This window comes from Microtus oregoni, unplaced genomic scaffold, assembly GCF_018167655.1.
Source record: "Microtus oregoni isolate MIOR12 unplaced genomic scaffold, Mior012 000067F_000, whole genome shotgun sequence".
Taxonomy (NCBI): Eukaryota; Metazoa; Chordata; class Mammalia; order Rodentia; family Cricetidae; genus Microtus; species Microtus oregoni.
In genome coordinates this window covers 2833487-2845843 of record NW_024543953.1, presented here as the reverse complement: position 1 = coordinate 2845843, position 12357 = coordinate 2833487, and positions in this window count along the sequence as shown.

The following is a 12357-nucleotide window of genomic DNA, read 5'->3' as shown; positions in this document are numbered from 1 at the left end:
TGTCCCTAGAAAGCTCTGATGATGAAAGCATCTAGGTTGGCATAGGGCCATCTAGAAACCCATTAGAAAGGAACTCAGTTTCTCACTGCATCCTGCACAGCTTTCGAGTTTGAAAGGTCAGGCTATGTAAATAAACCAGGTCAGGACTCTGGGAAGCCTACTCAAATGAGACAATATCCTAGGATAAGTCTCCCTTCCCAGAAATGGCTCTGGCCACACAAACCCTCCCAGAAATGGGCTTTTGCTACACAAAGGTAGCAGAAGGCTTATCCTGATGAGCTTCAAAGACCTGGATGAAAACACAGTCACTTTAGCTTAAGTGAGCATTATCATCATCAACAACAACAACAACAAAAATAGTGACCTTTGGTTTACAATCTGTTCACACTCAACTTCTGTCACGCAGTCTCCCAGAAGGCTTGAGGGTGTACTGTCCATGCAAACATACGGTACACAGCAGAATCAGAACTCAGACTATCTTTTCACAATGACTAGGTTATCTATGATGACATTCCTCTGAAGCCTTAGGAGGAAAAAGGAGAATGAAGCCCTGAATTGAAAGAACAACAATAAAAATAAAAGCAAAAAAGCTCAGTCAATCTAATCACACACACACACACACACACACACACACACACACACACCCCTTGTATATGCTTCAAAGACAGCTATAGGAAAAAATGTTTGAATTGGAAAACAAAATTGTTTTTTCAAGATAAAAAAAGTAAAAGACCAAGAGTTGTGTGCTCAAATCGGTTTCTTGACCACATTTCTAGGAGTGATATAATGGCTTAGGAAGGGCTGCACTATTTGTCTTCTTGATATCCTTAGAGTAAGAAGCAACCTGCCATTTCTAGTTCATTTCCTGGGCAACGACCAATGAAGCTGGGTACACATAGCCTTGATCATTCTCGTAGTTATTAGTCATTGTAGAAGCCCAGGGTTCAAGCTCCAAAGTGGCATCAAATGTTGGAACAAGGCGCATCACCAGTCATCCTATGAGATACTAGAGCAGTCAAGCAATCCCCTGCTTCTTTCTAGTGAGGACTCATTTGCTGACAGATACAGATCATGATTAAATTAAATACAACAGAAATCAACCCCACAGCTGGACACTTTCGCACTGGACCCGTGAAGGTGGCAGAAGAAGCTGCCATATCCATCTCTCCTGGAGAATGAAGCATCTGGGCAGAGGATGGCGAACTGAAGTGTGGGAAAAGTGGTGGCTGCCAATCCACAGGGTCCAGAGCTTCAAATAAAAGACTGACTGTAGGCACGGACATGTGTACCAGTTTATGTACCTGTGTGTAATTGTGTGCACCGGAGTGTATGCACATGTGTGAAAGTGCATGTCTATCAGTATATGTTTATATCTGAGTTGTGGGAACAAGCATGATTGCGCATGGGTGTGAGTGAGTGGGTGCGTGTGCATTGTATATTTGTGTGCCTGTACTAGGAAATCCAAGAGAATTAGGTCAAGGAAGACCCTCCTGAACAGGTTGGGATCATAATAGAGGAAAGCAATGGAAGTTTCCAGACAAGGAAGTAGCTCAGTCAGACAAAGCGTGGAGAGAGAGTCTAGGCTGGAGGCTAGATCTTGGGAGAGAAAAGACGGAAAGAGGACTAGGACAATGGTAGGGGAGCTGGCGCAGGTATAATAGGAAGAATCCAGGTGCTGGCCCCCGCCAGACAGCCATGCAGAAAGTCAAGTAGCACTTAGAAGAGAACACTGATCACATTGTTTTATAACTGTCTTTTCTAGCTGTTTACATACAACAGTCTCCTCTCCTTCAGTGAGTGAATGTCAAAAATACAGCAAACTATTGTGCTAAGAAAGTCACTTTGACAGGTCTAATTTACTAAGGCTGAGTCATTCGAGAGCAAAAATACATCTTTCTTGTCAAAGTTGATATTGAAAATGGAGAAAATGGATTGCAGAGTTAAGCATACTAATAATTTGAGAGGTATTTTTGCGCCATTTTGAAAATATGAGCACTATTCACACCCATGTAACCCCCTAATAATTCAAAATATGTATTCCCAGAAGAATACACCATTTGGGTGCTGAGAAATGTGGGTGGCTCCAGAAATGCTCACATTCTGGCTCACAGCCATGACATCCATGTTTAAATTTGTTTCATAGTATCTTTCAATATAACCTGAAAAATCTGGGAGTGGGGTGGAAACAAATTTCCAAAAGCAAACATGGACTCCTTAGGTAATCTATAGCATGCTGCTGCTGAGCGTGTTTGCAATTTTGGTATACATTTTAGAATCCCATTGGTATTGCAAGATAGAAGGAAAGAGCAAAAGACCACCTCAGTGTCCATGTGGTCTTTTGCTGTATTTACAAGCCACTGTTACCTTTCACTTCGTTCACAATTGCATCTGTGTCCTCTTTCCAGTGGTTCTAGTACATCCTGGCACTGAGGACTCCAGGCAGTCCCATTGGTTTCCACATTATGTTGAAAGCTCGTCTTTCATTCTGGGATTGATCTTGGGCTCCAGACACTTATGGTGGGTCTGAATCATGCTACCTTCTTCACTTTGAGCTGGTTTTGATACCATCACAAGTCTCTATGTTTGCCTTCCTATCACAATGTCACTTGTAGTCACCCCAAAGAAAGATTTAGGGTTCAGCTTTGAGGTAAAAGTTAGGGAAGTTGATGAGTCATAGTCCTACTTCACCTCTTCTCTGACCCCAGAGTGAGAGGAAACCTCTCTGATATCCAAAGTCAACATTTGCCTAAGACAAACAGAGATTACTGATTTTCTATGTGAAGCACACAAAAGAGGCAATAGTTTTATTTGGTATAAATGATACTACTTGCCATTGGGTAGTGAAGTGTGCTTGCAGTTTTATCAGTTGATGGGACCCTGGCATGAGCATTTTGGTATCCAGGCTGCAAAGATATCAGACATGATATGTTCCTATGCGATAGGAGCAAAAAACAGTGATTTCTCAACAAGCCCGACAAAGCGTGAGTCATCCTACCTCCAGAGGAAGCACAAATAAGTCAGCAGCTTGTCCCTAAACTGATGTTTATCACTGTCTCATTTCCCTTTGATTAATTAAAAACATGATTTATCCTCCTTGGAGCAATCTCCTTTTGTCTGTGCATGGGTTTTCCATGAAGAGATAGGAGGTAGTGGAGGAAGCCCAGGATTTGGTGCATACTCAAACTACACAATCAGAATGGAGAAGCCTTGTAGATGTGCCAAGTGTCAGACACTTATCACAAAATGACTATTTGCTTATTGCCTCTGGACTACAAGGGAAATACTATGATCTTTGTCCCTCCCAACAGCTAGCCCAGGACTCTAAGCCCAGGGTCCCTAGTAGCCCCAATTAGTTACTAAGCCATTGTGCCCTGCTTCTTGTGCCTGGATTAGGTGGTGGCTTTTGTCCTCCTATATTTCTACTCCGCACTATGTCCCATTAAAACAGACATCTGTAATATAAATAAAATTGATGGCTGAAAAGGGGGAAGGGAGAAAACGTGGCTTCAGAGGTCCGTATTAAACAAAGAGGAAAATGGAATGAGAGGGAGAGAGGGAGACAGGGGCCTCCCACAGAAGGCCTTGGCCCACAAACAAAAGCCCCTGGTGCTTCCTCTTCACTTAGAGGATTTGAATGCTAGGAATCCCTGGAGAGGAGAAAAGATTTCTCCCACAGGAACATGTGCTTTCCTGGGTGCTATGTGACACCATGCCTGGGAAGATGTGAACAAAGCCTACTCACTCCAGATAGGGACCCAACAATAGATCATAGTAAGGATATCACCAAAGCTCAACTTGGTAAGCCAATGAGTTTCCTGGGGTTACTTACAGGAGTAGAAATGAGTCAGAGACAGCTGCATCATTGAAAGTCTGCCCCAGAATGGGCAGCAGCTCATAAAAATGGAACCCTGGAGCATACTATACAAACTGCAGGCAGCTCAACATGTTAGAGAGTATCCCTTTCTGGCAGCTGTGCTGGTCGCTGCCTCTTCTAGGCATCTCGGCTTGGCTGACAGTGTTTCTCAGCAGTCCTTGTTGCCTATATAGGACAAGGAGATGCCTAGTGAATCTGGTCCATTTCAGGGATTTCCTAAAGCCACTGAGTTGTTTGCTTCCTGAGTTCAATGAGCTTCCCTGAAGGCTGTAAGGTTCCACCCCTTACAATAGCCTATGTCTTAAACAAGCCTTCTTCCAAGACAGAAAGTTTTATCTTAGAGGAAATTGCTATACAACACAGGGGAAATCTTGCAAGGAGAGATTTTAGAAAGGCAGCCACTCAGGATACTAAAGCTGGACCTGCCCCCGAGAGCTACATGTCTTCATTCTTCATCTGGACGAGAGAGGCACGGGCGTCTAAGGAAAGTACTGGAGCCTCCTCGCAGTGAGTGACCAGTGTTGACGAAGAGGAGGTGTGTGCTAGGCTCTTTTGCACATGTCTACCATCCATTGCACCGACCATCCCATAGGCATTGCCTAACTCTTGGTTTATCTTGGTGTCACTTGCCACATTTTCCCAGGGCAATGGCTTCTTTAGGGAATTGAAAGGATGTAATCCCATGAGAGTCCATGACTGAACCCATGGAATGATTTGAGTAGAATTAGGGAGGTAGAAAAGCACTGGACAGGGAACGGGATGAAAATCATGAGGAGAGCTCAAAATGAACACCATTGACCTTGATGTTTGGGTAGCAGTCCCCATAGGATTTAGACTGAATGGGCCAACTCCTGCCTGCCTTTGGAATGCTGGCACCCAGGCCAACACAAAGTCAAATCATAAGATTTTCTTTCATGACATGTTGATATTCAGTATTTCTAGACTGTGGCTACCACAGCAGACCGTAAAGTGAGGGCCTACCAGCCAGCTCCGAATTCCTTTCATTCAGTAGTTATCCTTTCCCTTCTGTGGAGTGCCACACTGAGTGCCCAGAAAATACTCAAAATAAGCATTATCTGAGAAGGTACCCAGCTCTTCTATGTAGGATGGGATTGTGTTCAGCTACCAGATGCCTGATCTTGGTGCCTGGGCTCTGAGAATCTAAGCCTTTGGGCCTTGTCCACACTCTGGTGTCAAGCCAGCAGGGAGTGCAGGAGAGCAGACAGAATTTTGACAGAAGGCCCACAAGTCCAGTGGAGTTGCACCCAGGCATTGGTTGGGAGAGTGTGGGGAGACAGGCTGTGGATGGGGCGGAGTATGCTTTGAGTTGTGCACTGTGGGAGTCAGCTGTGTGCATGCGTAGTTGCTCTTGTCGCCCATGCTCAATGAGCTGTTCTGCACTGTGGGCTCACAGTTTTCTGAACTTCTATGTGGGATTTAAACCATAGCTTGATTTGTGGTCCCAGAATATTTTGCTATCATTCACTAACCAGCATTTTGGGAATACAAACTTCAACAGGAACCCAAGTGGAACCTACCTCATTACCCCCTCCCTCTGATCCTGGCCTGATGGTCTCTGGAAAAGCCCTTCCAAGGCTGAAACTCTTTTTTTTTTTCTCTAGAACACAATACCTCAAAGAGAAGGGAACGAGTGTCATTTGAAGGAACCTGCTACCTCTTTCCCTCTCCACACAGATGTGGGACACTGATTTGTTCTATTGTGGCTCCATCTCCTCTGTGGCATGAGCCAATCAATGCCTTTGAAACAGCCAAAGAGGATTTCCCTGGTTGTTTTTATGGCTTGCAAGCTTGGGGACCAATGATAGGGCCACAGTTAAGGACACAAGTGACAGTATGATTTTCAGGAATAGGACAGTAAATGGACATTTAAATGACTCCAGAGGGTCACAAAATTTCATGCACTCAGTCTGTTGCCATGTCATTCCTACTTTGCAAGGTGGTTATCATTAACTTTGCTACATATATGGGACAACTGGGGTTTACAACCCAAGTAGAAATAGTAAGTGGCCAGAAACCAGATTCTGACCAAGATTATTTTACAAAATCCCATATTCTTCCCTCTGGTCTGCACATTCTTTTGGTGTAGATAACTCATACATTGCCATAAAATATCCTCTGGGAGTGAATATCTTCTTACCACATCAGATTTCATCCACATTTACTGAATGCTGACATTCTACAGACCAGGGTCTCAGGAACAATATTATATTGATTGCTATTTATGGCCATCTTTCCCATAGGAACAGTGTTATTCATTCTCTGGGTCAGCAGGGCTCTGGAAAAAACCATGGGGCATAGTAGATGCTCAGTAAATTGCTCCTGCTGGAATAGTGGTAATCCTTTCACTCAGGATGCTGAGGCAGAACCATCATGAGTTTGAGGCCAACATGAGCTACACAGCAAGGTCTAGGCCAACCTAGGCTCTACAACAAGATCCTATTTCATAAAAGCAAAGCAAAACCAAACAAAACAGAAAAAAACCCTCAAATGTGAAATACATAAAAGGAAGTACAATTTGGATAGAGAAAAAAAGGAAGTACAATTTAGAGAAAGGCATTATATGCCAAAGGAATACACATCAACAGATTTATTGATTTCTAGTCTTGATAATATTTGTCTACATCATTTGGATCATTTCTCTCAATGAAAGCTTGAAAGGCAGAATAAAGGAGCAAATTCATGAGCAAATAAGCCTAAACCTAAACAGCATATCACTGCGACTGGTATATTATAGGGCTGTGAAGTATAAATCAAAGCACACTGGTTGAACAGTGTGTAAACTGGAAGAGAAAAGGTAGAACTGAAGCCTTTAAAGTTCTTTCATTGCCTGGGAAGAAAATGAAAGCACAAAGTAACATGCTTTGATAAATCAAAGTTGAGTATCGTAATCTCTAGGTTAGCAATTCTCGGATGGGGTCTGAAGACCCTTGGTATCTCCAACAACTTTTCAATGGGGCTGAAAGTTGAAAATTCTTCCCATATTAGTAGTAAGATATGAGTCGCATTTACATTCTTTTTCTTTTGCAGGGATACAATGGGGGCCTTCCAGAGCCCATGTAATGTCTCTGCAGGCTGAATGCAGGGATGCATATGAGAATCCACTGTCTTCTAGAAAGCCAGCCACTAAAGAACTTTGTAAAACTCTAAAACCAGACCAATCTTTACACAATGTTTTTATTTAGAAAAACACGATTATTTTCCATAAAAACAAATGGTATTTGTATTGACACATAACACTACATTAGTCAAGGTTCTAGACAAGAATAAAACCAATTTCTGGTTTAATTAATTTCAATCTCAAATATCTTTTTTATCTTGATACTATTCAACCCAGAGTCTCTAAGAAATTAGAAGACTAATGATGTGATTGTAGTCTGAAGGCTGGAAAGCTTGAGGCCAGGAAGGAGCTTCTGTTTCAGTTCAAGTCCAAAAGCAGAAAAAATACTATATATCAATCTGAAATCTTTTAAGCACAGGAATTCCTTTTTGTCCAGACTTTTTTTCCATTCAGGTCTTCAGCTTGGGTGAGGCCCATCCATACTGGAGAAGGTAATGTGCTTTACTAGGTCTTCTGAGGAAATGAATATTAACTTCATCCAAAAGCCTGTAGCAAAAATACCCAAGATGACCAATCTCTGAAGATGATATAAAATTAACCATTGCAACTGGAAATATTGTTACATATTTTCAGTGAATCGATCAGCATTTTAAGCAGCAGTTATTTTAATTTATTACATTAGATATCAAAAAGTGCAGCTCTAATAGCAACCATAGTCTGAAGAATGTTTTGTGTAGGTTTAAAAAGGACATTCCATTCATTCTGCAGTTCTTGTGCAAGGTGTTCATGTATATAAGAAATAAGAGGTCAGGTGGTTGAGGGTTTTTTCTTTGTATTCTTGATTTTCTGTCGAGTTGCTTAGCAACTATGAGAGGTGGAGTGTTGAACTTTCTAGCTATCATTAAAATGTCTGCTCTTTCAGTTCTCTTAAATTTTATTTCATGTATTTTATACCTTGGTTTTAGTTGATTATATGCTTATAATTACCCATTATTTGGAAAAGTGTCTGTTCAGTTCATTTACTCATTTATCAACTAGAATTCTTGATCTTTTAGCATTAAATTATTTAAGCCCTTTATGTATTCTGAATATTAGTTCTATCAGAGGAATATCTGGCAAAGATTTTATTCCATTCTGTTGGCCTTCTCCCTGTTCATGCTGTTAATTGTTTCCTTTGCTGTTGGTGCAAACTCAATTTTTTAAGTCTTGTTATTTCCTGAGAACCACGATTTGCCACCTGAAATCTACTGTTGAAATCTTCTAGCTAATTTTCCATTTTGGTTACTGTACTTTGCAAAGCCGTGACTTCTCTTCAGATCTTTTGACTTTCTTTATTAACATTCTCTATTTAAAGAGTCATTTTTATCATACTGCCTTCTAATAGTGAAAATATACATTGTTTTAAAGATATATTCATAATCAGCATTGAGAACTTTGTCTGATGATTCTGATATTTAGCTTCCTTTAAAAGAATGGTTTTTATTACCTATTTCTTTCCCCACTCTAATTTTCCTGTTTCCTTATTTAACTCTATCTTAATGTTCATGGAAATTTTATATTGAAGGCAGACTCTTCCCTGGCATGTAGGATGGTTTATAGTCCTTTCTTTACCAAAAGGCGGAGAATAAAGACAATGTATATAAACTTAATCAAAGTCTCAGTGAAGCCGCTATGTCATATATATCCTACCTAACTGCTACTTGCCAGCTTCTTAGCCCACAGCTATGCATTTTCTGCTATTCCTACCTTCCTATATATTTGCATGGTACATACTGATCCTGGATATGTATGGAGTTGAATTTTCATTGTGTAAATCACTGCTTTTAAGAGGGGGCACGTCTGTGAACATACTGTAATAGAATCAACAAAAAATACATAATACATGAGCAAGTTATCTTTTATTGAAATTGACAATGAGATGCCTTTATGTGGACCTTGTAACAGTGTCTGGCATCTCTCTAATTGGGACATAGTATCAATAAAAATTCTGGACCTGAGAGATTATGCTACCTTTACATAAAGAATTCACCTCACAGATACTCCCACAAGAATCAGTCCAGTTTCCCCCAAAAAAATGGCAAATGAGAAAGTCCAGAGTTTGCTTCACAAATTATCCATCCATTTAGTAATTCCTTAAGAATCATTATGATCAATGTTTATAGGTCAGAGCTTGACACAATACTAGAATAATCTAGGTAAATAAGTCCATGGATGGTAAATATCTAGGTATTTCTAGTTTTGGAACTACAAAATCCTGGAAAGGTCAGGTCATGAAGAATTTTTACTAGAACAACTCCTAGCTGTTTGTAGGACATAGTGTAGAAGAGCCCTGGAGAATCCAGGGGTATTTTACTACCTACATTCTTGGAAAAGAACTATTTAGTGCTATATCCTGACAATTGTCTATTACAAAGATGGTATGGGAGGTCCTTTTATATGTTGCTTTTATTGGTTAATAAATAAAGAAGCTGCTTGGGCCTATGACGGGGCAGAATAGAGCAAGCCAGAAATTCCAAGCAGAGATAGAGGAGAAAAGAAGGCAGAGTCAGAGACACGTAATGCAGCTGTAGAAGGAGACAGACACCTGGGAACCTTACTGGTAAACCATGAGCCTCGTGATAAAAATACAAAATAATAGGAATAGATTAATCTAAGATGTAAGAGTTAGTTAATAAAAAGCCTGAACTAATAGGCTGAATAGTGTTTTAATTAATGCTGTTTCTGTGTGATTATTCAGGTCTGAGCAACTAGGAAATGAATGAGCAGTCTCCGCCAATACAAGGAGACAGACCATATAGATCAAATAGGAAGATTAGTTAGGGGGTGGTTGAAAATGCCAATGGGCTTATTCTTCTTAACTTATTCCTGGAGATATTGGGGGACATCAGAGCTTAGAAGAGAACCAAGGCTCTATTGCAGCTCATGGAAAAGTGTGATTGATGGTTGATAAATTATATAAGTAGGAGTCATGGGAATGGTAGTACCCAGGATTTGCCATTTGTATTTCAAGTCTGAAATATTAGTTCTGGAGTCTAAGAGAGCTTTCTGGAAAAGCAGAACTGCTGATGCTGAGATCAGTGAGAACTGCAGTTTGGATAAGAGATGTGTTACGCCAGCTGGCTTCCCTTAACTCAATCATTCTGAAAGTCTCATGTTCTGGCTTTGTGGGAGCATAGCCAGTTTGGATGCTCACCTTCCTAGACCTAGATGGAGGGGGTAGGACCTTGGACTTTCCACAGTGCGGGGAACCCTGACTGCTCTTAGGACTGGGGAGGGATGGGGAAAGGAGTGGGGGGAGGGGGAGGGAAATGGGAGGAGGGGGAGGGAAATGGAAGGCTGGGAGGAGGCGGAAATTTTTTTTTTATTTTTCAAAAAAAAAGCTCACCCCCACAGATATATAGGACAAATCCTCTTCCCTGCAAAGAATAAAGAAGGGGATAGTGTGTTCTGTTTCTCAGAGGAGAGTACAGGACAGGAGAATAAAAAGCAATGGATGCCCTAGGACTTGAACAGCATTGTGTGCTCATGGAGACCTGCAATCATGTTCATGACCTGAGAAGCCATGTAGCCTCCATGATGCCTAAATGGAAAATGCTCCTACATCTGGGTATAAGAAGCTGTTTTATAAAGTTTGTACTTCCCTTTGTGGTGCTTTATGAGAGTACTGTTCCTTCTGTTCTGGAACAAGAGGCTCACAAGACAGGTCTGAGATAGTAATATCTTATGCTTTGGTGCATATTTAAATTACCTTGGTATTTCCTGATGGACAAATACTTTATGTCAGGCATGTTCAAACCTGATCATATATCACAATCTCTTAAAGGCCTTTGCAACCCCAATCGCAAGGTCCTTCTTACTCAGTTTCTGATTCTGAAAGTGTGCTTTTCTAACAAGTCCCCAGATGGCAATGATACTACTATTGTAGTGACCATGCTTTGAGAAGCACTATTTTAGGACAGTTTCTTCCCGTGGACTTGAGGAGGGGAAGGTCTATTTGAAGAGTGGTTCATGAATAGTGTACCAGGAAGGCATTTCTATCTTACATTCTACCAGGTGAGTCACACAACCTTTTGATCCTTTCCTTACTTTCTATACTTAAGCATGTTGGAAGAGGCTGAGCAAAGAAACAATGGATTTAATATAACCTAAGGATTGTGAGAGCTTTTGCACCCAAATAAATCCTTGGTGTATTTTTAATTAAAGTATAGTCCCTGTGATTAAAGAGTATAAATTTCATTATTGTGACCATTTATCAAAGAACATACCCACTGAACCTTTCCAACATGCAGGGAAGAAAGCCTTTTATAATTTTCATCACCACCAAGTACCCTGCTTTAATTTCCATTGACTCACCAAGCTCACACCTACTCAGTAGTGATAAGACCACACCCACCTCCATACTGCCTCCTAATAGGCTAAAGCAGGTGAGTAGGAAACTTCTGATTTGGTTGAATTGTTCCTTACAACACCAACATGGAGCCAACATTCATATAGCATAGAGTCTTGACATTTTCAAGTGTTGAGTTTAGTTTGGTCTGGTCACAGCTTATGTAGCTCTATGAATAAATGAGGACTTGAATAGGGAAGAAAGGGACACAATATTGGATGTTAGAAATTGAAAGAAAACCTTAGAGATTCTTTCTTTGCTAGGTCCATCCATGTATGTATGTATGTATGTATGTATGTATGTATGTATGTATGTATGTATGTATCTATCTATCTATCTATCTATCTATCTATCTATCTATCTATCTATCTATCTATCTATCTATCTATCTATCATTTCTCTCTGCACCATTACATACATGTAAGCATGTGTATGTGTATTCTTTGTGCTTTAGACAATTTTTTATTTAGTAACTATATACAGAGAGTACCAAATCACACAGTATAATCTGATGAACTTATGAGCATATTTCTATAACAAAAATCCTGATCAAGACATAATATTAATACTCTCCAGCAACCCCCACAGAGCGTTTATGGTGACTAATCCAATCTAATAGAAAGCTCTGTCAGTTTTGCTCAGTTTTCTGTTGTATGTGTGGTTGTTTTGACTCAATATTATGCTTATGAAATCTATATATAGATGTCATACCTCTACATATTATAATCATGATGGGACTTTCCAGTGTGGATAGTATGAGGAGTGTTGTTGTATACATTTCTGTACCTGTCCATTGGTACTCATCCTCAACCATGAATCATAAAAAGATCAGAATACACACACACACATGCACACACACAGAGATAGATAGACGATAGATAGAGATAACCTAGCAAAGACAGAGTCTCTGAAGTTGCCTTTCAATTGTTAACATTTAATGTTTATCATTTTTTCTTCCTTCCAGTCCCACCCTTCATTGATTCATATAGACACACAGGCTATTGGCCAAATCTGGAC